We start from the raw sequence: 19,550 nt of genomic DNA, 5'->3' as shown, positions 1-19,550 counted from the left end.
AACACAACCAATACATACTACAAGAGTTTTTACTTTCATAACCACTCTCAGTTAAAGAATGCAGATGTGCTAAAAATGTCTCTGAAGTCAGCTCCTCTTTCAATTAGAGATGAATTTGTGCAGACAAGACTTTTATAAGATTTTTAAAGGAGCTTCTTTGATAATCTTGTTCATCTAGATGCATGAAAAGCTCTATTTGATGGGACAAACTCTGCTCTCAGTTACACCAGTACAAATACAGAGTAATCCCATTAAAGTCTGGAGTTATTTCAAACTTATAAACAGAATAAGTGGGAAACAGAATTTGGCCCAGCATTTTTAACTGTCCGGTTTTAGAAGTCACCATGGACAATGGTACAAAATACAGAAAGCAGACTTCAAATGAGGACATATAAACTTTGAATATAAGTAAAGTATCTTGATACCACCTAACTCTTTATCTTCCTATCGGGTGGTTCACAATATTCTTAATGTCATTTATGCAAGTGATGTTGCGTTCTTAAAGAGATTGACTTCATGGCACTGTAACATTAATTTTTTGAAGGTATGCCAGGAAATCATATCCTATAGTGGCTCTTATAGTAGTATCTGAGAGTAGACATGGGTAGTGGGTTTTTTAATATCCACACATCACTACTTTTAATATCCACGCATAATCTTTGTCATGAGTAAGTTTTACACTCCTGCCACAAAGCTAACTGGACCCATCTCTCAAAGGCTAAACATTTGTTCTTGTATCTGGGGGGTGGCTTTCATTGGCATCTTTTCCTGCTCTGTTAAATGCTTATGAATATTGACAAGCTGTTGTTAAGACAAAGCAATTTTGTTTATTCTGCATGAGAAGGCCAGAAAGTACTGCAGGGATTTCAAGAATGGAGTTCATTGATTTTCATTTGGCTGAAGTTCCTCTGGTAAGTCACATGGACATATCAGAGAAGGAATAAAGGTGTTTTATGGAACAAAAGCAGCTCATTTCAGGTAAATAAAACTGGAGACAATGAACAAACAGCATATGGAACTTCTCTGCTAAAAGGTTTAGCTACATGGTGCATGAATATAATGGGTGAAGATTTAGGAAAGCTATAGAATGGATTTCTATTCCAGGAAGAAATAAGGGTGAAATCCTAGCTTTGTTGAATTTAATGGTAAAATTCCCATTGACTTCAATGGGGCCGGGATTTCATCCTAATTGTTTCAGACCAATCCAAGAATAATCATAAATATATAGCACTGGAGACTGCATTCTGCTCCAAATTTCCTCCTTCTTGGACATGATCCTGCTCCCACTGAAGTCAATGGCAATATTATCACTCACTTCAATGGGATGAAGATCCGGCCCATAATATTTAACTAGAGCTGTGATTTTGGCATGATTGTTTTTAGGGTAGCTATGGTAAAAAGGTTATTTAATTTTTAAACGAAGAAAGGGTGAAAACAAAACAAAAACCAACCCACCCCTGCACATTGTTTTGTACCCGAAATACCCTTTCTTTTCCCATTCCTGGTGCAAATAACAAAACCAGAACATGTGCTGTGATAGCAGAACCCCACTAAACAAAGGCAATTCTGTACCAGAGCTAGCCTTAGTAATCCCCACAACTAGACACTTCGGTATTTCTTAAATTGCCCTTTTTTATCTTCAGAAGAATCTCATGTCTTCATACTCAATCCACCAAACTCTTACAGACTTGAGTAGTCTCTATTCATGTTCGTAGTCCCTTTGAAACCAATGCACCCACAAGAAGCCTCACTGTATAAAAGTTTGCAAGATGGTACCCCTTATGGATGACTTAAAGCTTTCACTGAGAGTTCACTGGTTTAAGGCTTGATCCTACAAAGTGCAGAGCACTCTGCCCCAGTCCAGCAAAGCACTTAAGCATGTGCTAATCTTTAAACATGCGAGTGCTTAAACTCAGTGATACTACTGACATGTTTAAAGTTAAGCATGTGCTTAAGAACTGTGATGGACTGGGGCCACAATGCCTCAGTCAAGATCAAGCCCTTAGTCCCTTCTTTAATTGCAGTGTTATTCCCGAGTTCACACACACTGTTTGCCTCCAACAACCTGAGATTTAACTTCTCAGCTTGCAAAGCTCTCACTGAAGTTTATTCAGTTGATACTATCACATCAACCCAACCAAATCTCAACATGCCACAAGTCATCAGTTTTTCTGGTTATTAACTGATGAAAGTCCTGCCACTGAAGTCCAGAATTCACTCTCCCTCCTTCTCCATCTGCTTCACATTATCCTCTTGCCAGTTATCCTTCCCATTCTGAAACTGACTCAGACACATGAGATTCAAAACCACAGAACCTTTCATCAAAGTTAACGATGGTCATGGCTACAGTGCTTACATGGTCCTGGAGAAATCAGGCAAACCCACTTATTTAACAATTTACCAAAACATGTTCCTGTCTGAGAACATTACATCCAGAATGTGGATTAGGAGTTAATATGGAGTCATTCCTAAGAGCCTACTTCCTCAAACATCAGCTAATGACTGAAAATACTTAACTAATATCAGATAGAATTGGGCTGGCCTCTTATTTAAATGGTCATGTTCAGCATATTTAGTTTGTACATGTTTACTGCCATTTTGTGTATGTGAGTTAATAGTGGCTTTCACAGCTGAAAATAAGTATAAATAATACTATATAATGTATGTCAAGGGAGTCAATATTGTGTCATTTAGGTGTATTATGTTGTTACATTGTATTAGAGAACGCCAAGAAGTTCTATGCCTAAATGACAAAATGCTGGCTCTCATGCTTGGCAAAAAAAAAAAAAAAAAAAAAATATCATGGGCCTATTTTCAGCTAAGAAAGCTATTTCTAGCTAATGCAGAGATTTTTATAATTTTAAAAGTCAATGATCTAACAATATGCTAACGGAATAAAGTCCTGCTTAGTTCAAAGTCATTTTTGGACCCTAATTACCACTGAAGTTAGGTTGACGTTTACACAGCTTTTCTCAGAGAATGAAAATCTGAAAATGTCTGCAATAATATATACCAAAGTAAAAAGTCAAGACACAAAGCACAAAATTAGATAAAATCTTTGTTCCCACTTCATTTTGATGCATATCATTTCAAGTTTCATCTCCAATTTTTTAGGAAAAAGGGCATAAATTATAGAAAACCTGCTTGTTTACATGAGATGAAAATGCAATTTTTATGAAATTCTGTTTTACTATAAGCATAATCATCTAGTAATTACTTGTTATGCCTCTGATTTAGTTAAAATTTAAAAATTAGCTAAATAATGAATAGGCATATCATTTCTTTAAAAAAAATGTTCCAATGAAAAATATTTGAAGGTGCATCCTAATGTAGGAGAATGTTTTGGGTGTAATTTATCTAGCATATATTGTTTGAATATATATTTTGGGATCGGATTTTCAAAAGAGAACAAGGTCCCCTGATTTTCAAGTCAGGGCAAGTTTTTTTGGACCAAAACATTTTCAATGAAAAAATTTAAAACATTCTATGAATTAGTATGGACTTTGCCAGGTTTTTTGGGGGTCAAGTCTCCCACAACATATTTTTGGAAAAAATCAGAACCTTTCCATTTCAACATTTTCTAAACAATGTATTTTGCTATTTTTAATTCAAAATGACTTTTTGTTTCAAATTTTACTTTAATTTTTGAAAAGTAAAAAACTTGAATATGAAACAAAATGTTTCATTTGATCCAAAACAATTTTTTCTACTTTCCTGGTTTTCCAGAAAATTGAACATTTTTTTGTTTTGGCTCAGTCTGAAAGGAAAAATTGTTTTCAACTTTTTGGTTTGGCATTTGGTTATTCACATGGCTCTACTCTGCACTCACAACAGGATACAGATTACCCAAAGACTTCCTTTCCCTTTTAGACACCAAAATAAAAGGCCAACTTCACAAAAGTGTTCAGGTACCAGCAGCTCCTACTTTGACATTTATAACCAGATTTTGGTGCCTAAATGGGAGTTGAGCTCTTCTGATAGGCCAACATTTTCAGACAATCTTGGTTCCACTCCTGCATGTTCAGAAATCACCAGGTTTTACTACAGTGAGTAGGAAATATCCTGTTCCCACTATATGCTAGTAATTTTTCCACAATCTGAATCCAAATCTTCATATGGGATTCCATTTTTAAGTCCCCGCCACCAGGCTCATTATCTGATGCAGTGTGGGTTGAGTACTTTCTCAGAGAGCAGAGGTTCTATTCTTTAATATTAGAGGGAGGAGTACTAGCCTAGGGCCTTGTGTAGCTCCGTTTCCTCCAAATCACACTTACTTTCCTCCCCTTTCTGCACTATTCTCTTTGTAGCGATTATGACCCTGGACCTCTTGATGCAAACTAACAGAAGGCAAAGAGTGGATGCATCAGGTTCCACAGGGATCCTCTGGGTCAGGTATATGTATAATATTTCACCAAAGGGTAGCGTGTAAGGCCTCTACCAAGAGCCAGTAGCTTACTGGTCATTATAGTCATTGCACAATGTATGTACAGATAATATCTAAGAAGTTACGTGGGGATAAGTTGGAAATTATGTTCTTAAAGCCTTGACATTAAAAGTAGGTGGTGACAGGAGGTGACAGGTCTTGGAGAGATTCTGCTCAGGTATAGGGTAGAGAGACACTGCTCTCTCTCTCTCTCTCTTCAGGTGCGTATAGTATGCATCACACTGAAGGCTTATCCGCATTGCTGAGTTTGTGGTTAATCAAGAGATTGCAAAAAAGTCACAAGAGGAGAGCTGCAGGAAAAAACAAAAACAGCAGGAGGTATCCTGTTTATAAGTAAAGGCAATGAATTTGGGGAATATAACTGGGGTACTGCAGAACCTGGATCCTTCACGGAGGAGATGAATTGTCAGCACGTTCTCTCTTATGAAAGGAAGGTCACAGCCAACCTGGCCGAAAAATGCTGCGGAGACTTTGACTGAACTAAAAACTTTATTAAATAGAAAATTATCTTGTTAATTAAGCCTAGGTGTCACAGAGTACTTCTTCAGCTACCCTGCATGCCTCATTTCCTGTTTCCATGGTCCCTCAATCTCAAACATGCTCAGGCTCTTTCCCTTTCACAACATATACCTTTGCTCCTCCGTTCTCCAGCAAACAGAACATGGCACACATGTTACAGGAGATGGCTTCTACACAGCTTCTCTCCTCTGCACAACTCACCCTCTAAACTCTCCCCCACTCCCCACTTCCTGATCCTGCTTGTCCTGCTTTGTCCTGCTTCGAGCAGGGGGTTGGACTAGATGACCTTCTGGGGTCCCTTCCAACCCTGATATTCTATGATTCTATGATTCTATGATCCTCCCAGTTACTGCCAATTGAATCAATAGCCTAGTGATTATCACCAGGTGCTCATAATCCTCCCATTCCAATAGAAAATGGCTGATTACTCCCAGATGAGCCTGCAGCCTTTTCCGTGCTGCAGCAACATCAATGATCAGGGTGCTACAGATAGCACTCTGTCACACTAGGCTTTAGAAGGTGTGTTATGATTTTATTTTTCTGTTTCCAAAACTTTACTCCATATCTCAAATCTCTCTACCTTGTTAAATAAGCCTTTCTTTGTTTTCACTATACACATATCTAAGTGAAGCGTGTTAAGTGGAGTGATGATCCTGAGGTGGAACTGCTAAACTGGTGTGTACTTTTCCTTTGGGATCGGCAAATCTGTGAATTCTACATGGGGCCAGTGGAACAGGGGCTACACACTCCCGGGGGAAGGAGGGAGATGGTTCTGAGGGCTTGGAGTACACCTATTATTAATCTGCAGAGAGACACCAGAGTTTGAATAGGCAGAGAGAGGAGCGTTGCCCCTGTCTGGTTGGGATGGGGAGCTGACCCTCACTAGACACAGATCAGACTTTCTCTCGCTAAGGACAGATGGTAGCAAGGTGCCTCACAACTCTGGGTACCCCCAAGAAGCATCATCTCAATGCTGAAAGGGAATAAAAGAAGGCATGAGGTGAAAATGTCTGTGCAGGATGGAGCATTTACTTTCTGAACCAGCATAAAGAGCTGCTTTGGAGCACAATTGTTCTCCTTTTCCAGTTAGACACTGCTAAACCCTGTCCAGCATTGTCCTACACGTTTGTTTTATATGATCCATCACATCAACACAACCCCCTATAAAATGATTCAGAAAAAGGCATTTGATTTCTCAGAAGTAAGTATTTTAAGAAGTTTGGACCAGCTTCTCTGCTGGTATTGACTGGCACAGTCCAACTAAAGTAAATGGAGCTATGCTGGGTTAAAGCAGTGCAGGAGTTGGTTGGTTATATTTATATGCAGCATTTCTTTTAAAAACTATTACATTAATAGAGCTACTGGAGAGAGTCCTCACGTCCAACTGGCCCAAGATGCCAACCTCCATCACTCACTTGTTAAATTTTAAAACAAGCACTTTTGTGCTATCTCTTATGTCTCTGACCCTGGGGGGGAGTTCCCCATCTCAAAGCTACCTTATCCTCCTCCTTCATATCCCCTCTTAAAACTCTCCTTTGCCATGATGCCTACAAAAAACTTGACAATGGTTAGGAGGCTGATATACTGATATCACTGCCTGTAATGCTGAGCAATATTACCATAATAATATCAATAATATCATTGTTTCCATGTGCTCCCCCCCTCTGTTTGTATCCACCTGTTCTCTCTAGTCTTATAAGCACTTTGGGGCAGTAACTAGATTTTTATACTGTGTTTGTACAGCACATAACACAATAGGGTCCTGGTCCTAGTACAAAATAAATAATAATAATAACCTGCAAAGTGGAAAATTATACTAAGAATTTACTGGACTCCTGCACACTACTTGGAGTTTGATGTACTGGACAATGATGTGTGTTGTCTCATGGGTGGCAATGTGACATGCACAGAATTATACCCCAACACTGTAAATACCTAGTGTAAATATCTAGTGTAACAAATTCCATAGAAATTGCATAGAATAAATAAATAAATTACCACATAAATCAAATTTATATTTACTGTAGGATTTCTTGTCGGCATACAGACCAACAAAGACATAAAAAATGGATTTCCATTCCCTTGTTTGCAGAAAAAGATTTCTCCTCCAAAATTAGAAAAGTCCACGTGCTCTGGTTTTGGAAGAGTGGTATAGTGACACAATGGAGAATGCATCATACAAGCATTTTGCTGAAGATTAACAACAAAGCTCCAAATTTGCTGCACATTTTACAGAAGAATATATCTCTACCATAAAAGAACAGCTGCATGCAAAAAGTGGTCACCATTAAACATTTGCTATGTTCCTTTTTCATGTAGTTACTTTCTGCCATACTCCCTATATACAGCATAGGGAATGCTGCAAATATTATAGGGATGTTCATTACCATACTTCGAAAAGCAATTGCAAACTGTGCAAGAGTGAGAGATTAGATATTGCCAGTGAGACTGTGAGGGACCAGGGAATTATACAGTACTCTAGGGCTTGACTTGAGTCGTTCTGCTCCCCACACAATTTACAAAAGGAAAAGGAGTACTTGTGGCACCTTAGAGACTAACCAATCTATTTGAGCATAAGCTTTCGTGAGCTACAGCTCACTTCATCGGATGCATAGTTGTTTGTTTTTATACACACAAATCATGAAGAAATGGGTGTTTATCACTACAAAAGGTTTTCTCTCCCCCCACCCCACTCTCCTGCTGGTAACAGCTTATGTAAAGTGATCACCCTCCTTACAATGTGTATGATAATCAAGATGGGCCATTTCCAGCACAAATCCAGGTCCCCCCCCACCTGGATTTGTGCTGGAAATGGAAGAGTGATCACTTTGCATAAGCTATTACCATCAGGAGAGTGGGGTCGGGGGAGAGAAAACCTTTTGTAGTGATAAACACCCATTTTTTCATGATATTCTTCTTCTGTATTTTCCACAGTATGCATCCGATGAAGTGAGCTGTAGCTCACAAAAGCTTATGCTCAAATAAATTGGTTAGTCTCTAAGGTGCCACAAGTACTCCTTTTCTTTTTGCAAATACAGACTAACACGGCTGTTACTCTGAAACCACACAATTTAGTTATTTTTCTTATCTGCTACATATACCGTATAAATAGTATGTATATCTCCATAAACGACTGTTGTTTATGGCTGACATTCATTAGGTACTGTATGTTATGTCCCCAGATCACCCAGTATTGTCTATTATTATTTATTGGTACTGTAGTATTACCTAGAGGCTCCTACCAAGGAACTTGGCACTGTACACACAAGTTTATATTATGGTAATGCCGAAGGACTCAATTAGGGATTGGTGCCAGACTTCCTAAACACTGTACAAACATTTCTTAAAGAGGCAGTCTCAGCCCCAAAGAGCCTACACTCTCATCTAGCTGCTGGCTAGGAGGAATTACCGCACAGCTCAGGAAACAATTCTCTTTGCACAGGGAGCCTTTGTCCTTACTGGATAACAGGGAGATCCAGCTTTTTTAAAAAAATACTTCACTGCTTCCAAACACCAGTTAAACACAGCAGACACAGTTCATAGATCCCCTTAAATTTAAAAGCCAAAGGCGTTTTTGACAGGCAGACTCAAAATGCTTTTAGCTACTAACAAAATAGAAGAAAATTTAAACAGATATCAAAATAAGTTTCCATTTAAGAAATTCACTTCATAAGCATAGCTTGTGAACAACTTAATTTGAATAGCATATGGATGGCTAAGGAAAATTTCTCTCATATGGAGAAAAATATAGAAAACATATTAGTTTTTTTTTTAAAAGAGCCATATCTAAGGATAGCTGTTTGTATTCTTATCTAGTGCAACTGTGGAAAGACATAACTGAGTGTCAGCTAAGAAAATGAGTCTAGATGTCTTGGAAATACTACCCAAGTAAATACGTAGAGAAAGAAAGGTATCACATTTAGCTTCATCAATGCAAAAAATAAAAAAAAACCATGGAGCTTATTAATGACAGTATCCCAGCAGCTATGGAATATATACAAGAAGCCAGGCAGTGACTGTGGTACAATTGTAGGAAGAGAGAAAAGAACTAACCGTGAGGACAAAAGCTTATTCAGCCTCATGATACTGTAACTCTATATATCTAAAAAAAAAAAAGGAGTACTTGTGGCACCTTAGAGACTAACCAATTGGTTAGTCTCTAAGGTGCCACAAGTACTCCTTTTCTTTTTGCGAATACAGACTAACACGGCTGTTCCTCTGAAACCTGTCTATATATCTAATCTCAGTGCTAGTAAGAAGTAGGAGAACAGGCCCAAAGTCATTAGGGTATTCTTAATATTCACATGGGGCAGATTCTACCTGGCTATTCTTTGACTTTGTAAATGAAGGAGCTTTCCCTGCCCCTGCATAAGAGCCAGGTAAAGGGCAGGGACTGCTCTACCCCTGTTCTCTCCAAGATGCAGAAAGGGATGAAATGACTCTGCCCTCCCTAGGCACTGGCCATGTATCACGTAATTAGCTGCATCTCACACAGTGGTGTCATAGTGGGTGCACAGGCTGTGTGTGCCTTAGGAGCTATGGGAGGACACAAGGGTAGTTCAGGACACTAGGAAAGTGCATCCTTCTTCAGTGCTGTGGTGCCTAGATCTGAGAGGGCTCCTAATGTACTGTCAAGAAATACAGCTCAGCAAGGCGGAGCCAGGGGAGGAGTGGTGGTGAGATTGGTGAATCCTTGACTATATGAACCAACTGGCCATTCTCCTCTACAGAGGAAGGGAGCAACTTCTATGGGGTCTACTGCAGTGCTGAGCAATTCAATATTCTTTCTCCCTACCCTGCAGCAGCTCTCTCTCTCTCTCCATAAACTGTTTACTTAGGGTGTGCATAGAGGGAAAATTGGTCATTAGCACATCATGAGTTCCCAAACATTGTAACAGTGAGGCCTTACAGCCAACTCTCCATGACAGCCAGGGCCATATCTAATTTGTATGTAAATGTACATAACATAATATAAAAAACCCAAACCCAAGCATATTTATTTGCATCAATATTGTCCTTGGTAGGAGAAGAAGAATAATCACTTATTGGCTGAATTCACCAGCCATGAATCCACAACATTAAGGCATTCTTAGTCATGAGGGAGGAATAGGAGGTTTGGATTTTTCTTAATAGAATCAATATTCTCTACGTATAAAATACAGAGCACTGAACAATGACTTCAGATCATGTTTCAAGACTCATAATACACATTTGGTCACCCTGATATAATCACACATTATATAGGTCACATGGAATAGAATTTAACCAGAACATTAAACAAAATATAATGATTATTCAGTCACTGGATAGAAAATACCAAGCTCATAATAGACAGCCTCACACTTATCCCCAGGAAGCAATGATGCCCTGCTCCAGTTAGCATCCAGATATAGTGTAATTAGCTTTAGCTCCAGTTCACCTAATTAAGATATAACACGGTGCATTGTTTTGTGGCAAAATAGAATATTCCTGAACGTACTTTATCAGGTGGTAATGGAATGAAAACTCATATCAGTAATTTAGAGAAAGTAAACAGTTTAGTGATCTTATACATATGTGATATTTCTTCATTTCTGTTTACTAAAAAGATGAAAGTAAATGTTATTTTTATAAAAGAACAAAGAAATTAGCTCACGGAGGGCTTAATTATCCCTTCTTCTCCAATGGGAAACAATTCTATTGGCAGCTTGCAGGCCTGTTCTCTTGACAAATCAAGTTGTTGGCTGAGGCGTGAAGTGTTAGATTATGATCGACTCAGTGTGACATTGTGATTCATGGCTACTATATTACAGAGGGAAGAGGGGGATTTATGCTTCATATCCACTTTGAATTCATGGTGAAACAAGTGAGTCACTCTGGTCAACTTCAGGAGCTCCTGTTCTATATCTTGGGACTGAACAATATTTCAGGCTCAAACATTTGAGGAATAAGTAAGATTAAATAATGCTGTGCAATATCCTCCCCCCCCCCCATACCTTTTAGAATCAAGTGGAGAAAATGTTTCATAAACCCAACTCATAAACATGGGAGGAAGGTAGAATGTGGGGTGGGGGAAGTGAAGGGAGGAGTAGGATGGCAGTTCTTTACAATAGATATTCGTAATGCACAAGATGAGAGTTTACTGGCTGCTTTAACCACTACTTCTTCAGATTGATATGTCTAGGGATTAAAAGAACAGCTATATACAGTTAGCATAAAAGGCCTAAACATATGCCTAAACGCATTTACAGGCCTTAATTTTTCAAAAGCATCTTCGAATAACTTTAATCCATTGTGCAGCCATATTTAAATGACGGTGCAAAATTAAGTGTGTCTGCAAATGGACTTGAGCCTAAACAACTGACAGCACTCACAAATCAGACAGTTGGGGGTAATTGCAGACATGATTAAATGCTCCATCATTTAATTATGGGCACAAAATTGCACCTGTAGTACTTGAGATTGGACTGAGGTCTGGCTAATCCTCATCACCACAGAACCCACTACACTCAAACAAACACAAGAAGCCATCTCATACAGAATAGATGTTCCATTGCCTTCAATGGGCTTTAGATTGGGCCTTAAAAGAATATAACAATGCCAGGTCAGAAGTCACATACCAAACCAGATAGAATGTATCCCGTGTAAAATGTAACTTGAATTAAAATGCATGCAAGTCTGAAGCAAAATTTAAACCCAGCTCCAAGGTCAGTTCGGAATTCACATCTCAGCCTTATCTTTCTTATGGATCTAAACATCAAACTCTATCACAATGCAAAATTAGGGGAAAATCAGGAATCTGTTCTCCTACAGGTAAATGGTTCCCCATCTTCTGTTCAAGTAAAAGCTTCCTTCCTAGGTTTTACTCACAAGTGTGAATTCTCTTTAGCTCTTTGTTGCTGGTTTTTGCAGAAAGGGGCCAATCATCTGAAAGACTTGGAGAAAGGCCAAAAGAGATAAGGCCAAAAAATCTGTGTCCAGCTCAGAGAAGGATTTTCTTCTGTACACTTATGACTTTCAAGAGACAGTTTTTGTTTGAGACTGTTCAGAAATAGCAAGGAAGAAGAGCTTATTGTTATTATTTATACAACACTGTGTGTGTACAGCACTTCAAAGACATATAAAAGGAATGGTCTCTGCCACAAAGAGCTTGGTATGTAAATAATTATTAATGTAAATGGGAAAAGGGGGGATTGTTTATTTGTGCTCTTGTATGACCCTCTTATATTTAAAAAACAACAGGAAAGATGGGTGTGTGATTTATTTTAAGGGTGTTTGGCTTTTAAACTGGATTGATGTTTTATTGGATGCTGTTCTGCTATTAAATAAAGAAGTATTTTCTTTTTAAAACATTAATGTGTAATGTATTTCTTTGAGGGCATATTCTCTAGTCACTAGGTTCAGTGCTGGTGTGGTAGGGGTTTTTGTTGAAACTATGGTTTGCCCAGGCAGCATGGTATTAGGATGCTCTATGACCTCTGACCTGAGGATGTTATGCTGTTCAATTTATTAGCCATCTGAGAAAAAATGGGGAACCATTTACCTTCATGAGAAACAGATTTCCAATTATAATAAATTTCATGGTAAACTGTCTTTACATACTGCATTATTCAAGGCCCACACAAACCTTAACTGAGCAGGAAAACTGCAAGCTAGTTTATTCACAACCATTAATAAAGTTACCAGAATTGTCCCTCTGATGTTTGACATCTGCCCTTCAAAAGCTGTTTTATAAAGAAGCCAGCACCTTTATGGTACAACTGCTGCAAAACATAATTACTTGGAAAATATTTCCAATGATGACATGTCAGAACCATGTCATAAAAAGGATCTAGGCCAGATTTACAGCTGGTGTAAATCAGCTTCAATGGACAGCTGATTTTAAAGGAGCTACAGCAATTTACATCAGCTGAAGATCCAACCACCTATGTCCAAATCAAGGTTATATCATTCCCACTCCTTGTAATCTGAGGTTTCTTTAGAAGATGAGAGTACCAGATAGGATCAGGAGGTGCCAAATGGTAGCAAGAGATACATTTTATTTACCAATACAGCTCACTACAGTAGTTGCTATTAAAAAGTCAGTGGCTATCAACAATTACCATAAAGTGGCAGCTGAGACTCTACTATTACTTCCAATTCTAGATACAGGAAATATTGTAATAGCTCAAAAAGCAATGAGTGATAAATTGATAACTGTTGGTAAATGCTGACTGCTGTATGAGAATGCCATTATGAGAAGCTCCCTGGACTAGATTATAATGTCCAAGGAACTATATTTGATCCTAAGGATTCTGCTCTCATCACTATCCTGCTGCTAAATTTATTGCCCTTGTTCAGCAAAAGAGCTAAGCATGTGTTAATGGCTATTCCTATTCTGCAAAGCACTTATGTGCTTAAGTCCCATTAATGTTACCATAGGCACTGACTCCGTGGGTGCTTTGGGGCTGGAGCGCCCATGGGAAAAATAGTGTGTGCTCAGCACTATTAGGGGGAGAAGCAGGGGCAGGAAGAGGCAGAGCGAGGGTGGGGTGCACTTGGTGGAGGGGGCTGAAAGGGACAGGAAGAGGTGGGGTGGGGTGGAGTGGGGGAGGAAGAGGCGGGTAGGGGTGGGACCTGAGATGGAGTGGGGGTTGAGCACTCCCTAAGAAATTTGAAAGTTGGCACCTATCAACGTTAATGATGAATTGGAACCTACACAACCTTTCAACTGGTTGCACTAACTGATGCCTTGCTCATATCATGTCTACTGAGACACTGCAGAATAACCAGCTCTATTTGCTTTGTGGGTGTAGTCTTATTTATTTTTGAAGCATTTCCCCTAAATTACAGACAGTACAAGTCGTCTCCTTATTTCTATTAACTATATTTAAGGCTATGATTTTGTCATGGATATTTTTAGTAAAAGTCATGGGACAGGTCATGGGCAATGAACAAAAATTCATGGAAGCTGTGACCTGTTCCTGACTTTTACTAAAAACATCAATGACAAAATGGAAAAGGAGGAGGGTCTTCCACTGCCCATGGCAATCAGGAACTCCAAGGTCCCTTGCTTCTGGCTGGGGCTGGGATCTGCAGGATCCCCCGCTGCCCATGGGAGTTGGGAAGCTGCAGAAGGGTTCCCCATCGCCCGCGGGGGTTGGGGAGCTGCAGAAGGGGGTATGGCAGCTGGTCTAGTGTGGGAGGGTCTCCCCAGTGCTGGTGGTGGCTGGGCTGCTGCGAGGCCCAATGTCACAGAGATTGCGGAAAGTCACGGAATCCATGACTTCCGTGACATACTCACAGCCTTATATACTTAATTATATTATTGAGTAATATTTGTATTTGTCTTACCTAGAGACCCCAAACTAGCCCTCAAACTAGCCTCAGGCTCAGCGCATTACATAGCAAGAGACAGTCCCTGCCCCAAAAAGCCTGCAATCTAAATGGACAAGATAGACATAGAGTGGGAGAAATAAAGGATTATTACAGAGATACAGAGAAATTAAATGACTTGCCCAAGATCACACAGGAAAGTTTGTGGAAGAGCCAGGAATTGAACCCATATCTTCTATTCTATTCTATTCCTTAACCATAAGTTATATTCCCATAAGGAATAGGACCTATTCTAGTTCCTTAACCATAAGTACCAAAAAGAAATATAAACAATAAAATAGTAACATAATTAATGACTCTGTCATAAATGGCATTAAGAACCTATCATGGCATCAACTTATCAAATATAATGAAACATTCGTCCCCACGAAATTAATTTCCAGCTATTCACTTATGGGAATACATACATTTTTGAATCAAATTAGAATTGGTGAAAATATCCATCTTGACCCCTAGAAGCACCCTTTTGAAAAGAAAGTTGTTACTGTAGCTCTTATTTGGAAAGTTCCTATTTTAAGAACTGCCATTTTGACTTCCTCATTTGCGTTTTTAAGTTATGTTCTTTGCCATGGTATTTGCATTGCTAGTATTTATGGCTCATGGCAATACGTACAGTGCAAGGGTTGGCACCACGATCTTGTGGGACTGACACTTGACAAAATTGCCATACTTAGTAACGTTCATTGTGTAGGGGTATGAGGCGGGGTTTGTCATTCAGTCATTCAATTTTTTGAAAAATTACATGGACCTCAACATTTTTATCACAGACACTTGTGTCCACGTACAGACACGTTGCTGACCCCAGTACAGTGTGTACAGTAAGCAAATTTGCCATTTACCTAGTACAGCTGCGTTTCAGATGAGGTTTAGTTGGCGGGGAGGGAGTAGTGGTCAGGCTTTAAAACTTTTTACCTGTTCAAAGATTATTTCCCAGCCAAGCCTGGTCCTTTAGAAAACGAATGGATCTCCTACCCCTTGATCTTTGACAGCCCATGTTAACGAAATTGATATTAGCTTTTCTGGACACACCCAAAGGGCTGGCAAATCCCAGATTGCTGTTTGACCTTGTGCTTTAGTGAGCTGTGTTTTCTCTCTGTGCTGACACAGGGTCCAGTCCTGCTACCAATGTACACACAAATCCTGGAGGTTGGCAAATAGTGGATTTTTCATAGAATTTGTGGGAATAAAACAAATTAATTCATTTCAGCCATGCTCATGATCCTTTTGGGTTTGCTTTTCACTGCCATTGCAGAAACCATCATTTACTTGCATACTAATTCACTGAAAGCACATCTGAAAGTTCCATGTGAAAGTATTCACAGAAACCAAATGCTAAACAGGCAACAAGTGACCATTCGTGCTGGAAGAATTTGCACACACATGCAATCAGGGCACACAGAGATGATATCATGTGACCAATCATAAGCAGTAACACAGCTTGAATAGCCAATATTGAACACTCATTCAGAACTGTTCCAAATCAAACCACAGAAATAACAAAAATATTTAATAATCAGCTGAGTAATTTGGAGAAATGAATAAATTCATGGGAATTGCTACCTTCTTGCAGACAGCCTGCAAAGCAGAATACAAGCTGATTTTGTCATAGAAGCTATTCCTTGTGAAATATTTACCTTGCTTTACTCAGAGAACTCCCATTGGCTTCTATGGAAGTTCCAGTCTTGAAATGATGGCAGGACAGGCCACTCTGTCTGTACCTACACTCCTAAATAAAGATCTTGCTCCTGCTCTCATTGAGATCAATGGGAGTTTTGCTAAGTTTCTTTAATTTTAAGACTGGGCTCAAAGTTTGATTCTCATAGGAGAAGTCTGAACACAAGGAAATTGTGCTAGGAGAATGTCACTATATGAGCATGCTGGTCACAGGGAAATACAGCTTTGGCCCCATATACACAGCATAAATTAGCAGTTCTCAACCAGAGGTCAGGGCCCCCTTGGGGGGCCTCCAAGCAGAGCTGGCATTAGACTCACTGGGGCCCGGGGCAGAAAGATGAAGCACCACTATCCAGGACTGAAGCCTGGGCCCCTAAGCCTTGCCACCCAGGGTTGAAGCTGAAGCCTGAGCGACTTAGCTTTGTGGGGACCCCTGTGGCATGGGGCCCCAGGCCATTGCCCTGCTTGCTACCCCCTAACCCTGGCTCTGGCTTTTATATGCAGGAAAACAGTTATTGTGGCACAACGTAGGCTGTAGAGTTTTTATAGCACGTTGGGAGGCCTCAGAAAGAAAAAAGGTTGAGAACCCCTGGAATAGATAAAGTAGTGCATCAAAACACGAGTACAGAAATAAGTAGCAAACGTTATTAATTTCACACTTTTATCTTTTGCAGCCCTAAGTACGTTAAGGAATTTTTGATAAATTTTCTAATTATATTTGCTCAAGAGCATTGGCAAAACAATCTGGGCTATTAATGAGATATTTGGTACAAATTAATCATTAATTGGACACTCAGCATTCTGAAATAAAACTTGCTTTGCAGTGTGTTTTTATTAGGCATAGCCAAGCTTAGGAAATGTTAATATCCTTAATAGATTTGCATCATAATAACTTGATGGACATTTACTATGAAAGTACTAAGTTATGATGAATTGAACACAGATTCCACTATACGAGTCAAGTTCTCTGGTCTGCTTTGCTGCCTTTGCACTGCTCAAGAATGAAGGTGAAATCTCTGTAATTTCCCAGTTTGGCATATATCCAGCAAGTGGGAGTCCCCAGTAGAGGTCTGCTGGAGGAGCCTCTGCTGGCTCCTCCACTTCCCCTCCCTGGTAGATTCTAGCACAGATTATATTGGAGTTGGCAGCAGGAGTTCTCCTTCAGGACAATTACCACCTACCAAAGCTAGAGCAGCCCCCCCTGGCTGCTGTGAATAGCTGGAGCCAGGGCAGAAAAAAAAATAAAAAAAAAATCGGGGAAGTAGACCCAACTCCCAGACCAGCATAAGGTGGATGCAGCAGAGAATCTAGCCCTATTTGCATTCACCTGGAAATAGCTCTTTTTCTTTGTCTTTTTTGTCAATCAAATAAGCTGTACCTAGAAAGTAAAAATAACAGCAACAAACTACATAGTGCTATTTTATAATAAGTGAGTGATTACTGTTAATGCATGCTATATAGATGATTTTACACTCAAAGACACATACTGTACAGGCTCTATCCAACAATCGCATGTGTATATATATATATATATATGTATATATATATATATATATTAATGAGATATATATATAACCTTTTTAGCAGATTGCGTATATACTATATGTTATTTTCCACAATGTATGTACCACTGTATGTCAGTGACTCCTAGTGGGAACAGTTCTTGCATAACAGAATTATAGTTTATCTAAAAATAACAACAGCATAGAAATTATGAAAACAAAATCAATCTTAATATCCATTAAGATTCATTCCATTGTTTTAACCTTGTAGTCACACAATACACAATGTTTTCCCCCAGCTATTTGCCTAACTCCTTTTTAAAGGTATTTATAGTAGAAATTAATATCACTGCCTGTTCTTTATAAAGCATAACTATTCTCTGCTCAGAGACATTCTGCTTACATTCCTTCAGGAACTGAGCCTTTCTTAGTTCTAGTTCATGACTCTTGTTCTTGCATTTGACACAAATTCAAATGGGACTGTAGCATCTATCCTCTCACGTCTCTTCAGAATTTTATATACCTCAATAGGGTTACCTCTTTCTCTCTCATCTCTAAAGAGGTTAGAGATGGGGATTTTTTTTTAGCCTTTTTATAAAAACCAAGTTCCTTGGTTCTTGCAACATTATGGTTGCCATCTGTTTTATTTTATGCATTTCCCTGATATTCTATCTGTAATAAGTTGACCTGACATAATCATGTTTCACATATGGCCTGATAAGTCCCTTGTATTCTGCCAATAGTCCTACTACTTAGTAAATATAGTTATTATGCACACATTTACATAGTTACATTTGTTCCTTTTTAAAATTGGTTGGTTTTTGACACGTTTTAGTCTTTAATGTTCTCCAGCTCATAGGGGCTGCATATGGATTTATTCACCTGGCCACTAGGTGGAGACACTGAGCAACCAGCTGAGCTCCCATGACCAGCCAGCTTAAGGCTGAGAATTGACATTAGCCCAAGGATCATTAAGAAACGCAGCAGGGCCCATTGGTCCTAAGGTGGGCAAAAAGTCCCTTTGCAGGGAGAAGCAAGGAGATTCTATTGTGCTTGGGGATCTAATTCAGAAGCGATGTGTAAGGTGATGCAAAAGTTAGACTTCTTTACACTCATTCAAATTCCATCAGATCTACTTACAGCAACTCTATCTATCAGGGAGTCTAAATGAGTGCTGAAAACCTGGAAGACAAAGTAAGTTACACTAGGACAGTTACTACTTTAACTTCCTGTTTATTTTGGTTCCTCAAGCTGTATATTATGTACAAACGGACAGATCCTCAATTGGTGTAAATGGGCACAGGTCAACTTGTTTCAATGCAGCTCTGACCATTTATGCCAACTGAGGAATTAACCTAATGTCTTTATAAATAGGGCACATGTCAGCATAGGTGAAATTTATCAGAGGACTAGGACATCCTTCATGTCATAACTCCATATAATAATTCTGGGTCAAATTCTACCTTCAGTGACATATATGAAAGTGCACTGATTACCTCTTTAGCGGGTTCTCTTAAAATGTCAGCATTTGCCACACGGTTGTATCTCAGATGACACAGTTTCTCTCTATGCTTTGAAAATAAATTATAAAATATAATTGTGTGATGATGTCTGTTGCTAGCTGTTGACTATTTACTGGCAGCTACTGTATCTGTGAGTCTATGTTGAACACATATCTTTAGGGCTCAGATTTTACAAGGAGTTTCAACTCTCTCCTCCAATATTGCAGGTGCAGTTAATTTCAGGCACAAGTGATAGTATTTAGATGTTTGCACCCACACATGAGTTAATTAATCAGACAGTTGCTACAGGTTCAAAAACTAGGATTTTGACCCATAATTAATTTAACTTGCAGGTGATTTAAAGGAAAAATATATGGCCCTAGATTGGGCAGAAAATTGCTATATGAGCTGTAAACTCCAAGACTACATTACAAAAACATTCACTAGCATACTGTAGGTCAATAGGTCTATGCTAGGAGTTAATAGTTGAAGGCAAGGAAGGAAAGAAGGTACTAATATGGTAGCTTTTGTAATTAAAAAGAGGAGGGAACATTT

At 39.1% G+C, this 19,550-nt stretch overlaps 1 protein-coding gene across 1 annotated transcript in view; it reads left to right on the top strand.

Moving 5' to 3' along the window:
• The window catches only part of LOC140894943 (zinc finger MYM-type protein 1-like), a 90,394-nt gene extending 78,146 nt beyond the window's left edge, over positions 1–12,248 (top strand). Inside the window, exon 3 of the mRNA XM_073303892.2 lies at positions 11,855–12,248. The gene's annotated coding sequence lies outside the window, so the exon portion shown is untranslated. The remainder of the gene's footprint in view (positions 1–11,854) is intronic.
• Positions 12,249–19,550: the final 7,302 nt, after the last annotated feature.

Source organism: Lepidochelys kempii, chromosome 10, assembly GCF_965140285.1.
Source record: "Lepidochelys kempii isolate rLepKem1 chromosome 10, rLepKem1.hap1, whole genome shotgun sequence".
NCBI classification, from domain to species: domain Eukaryota; kingdom Metazoa; phylum Chordata; order Testudines; family Cheloniidae; genus Lepidochelys; species Lepidochelys kempii.
The sequence above is the reverse complement of the archived record's forward strand: the minus strand, read 5'-3'. Positions and strand labels throughout refer to the sequence as shown.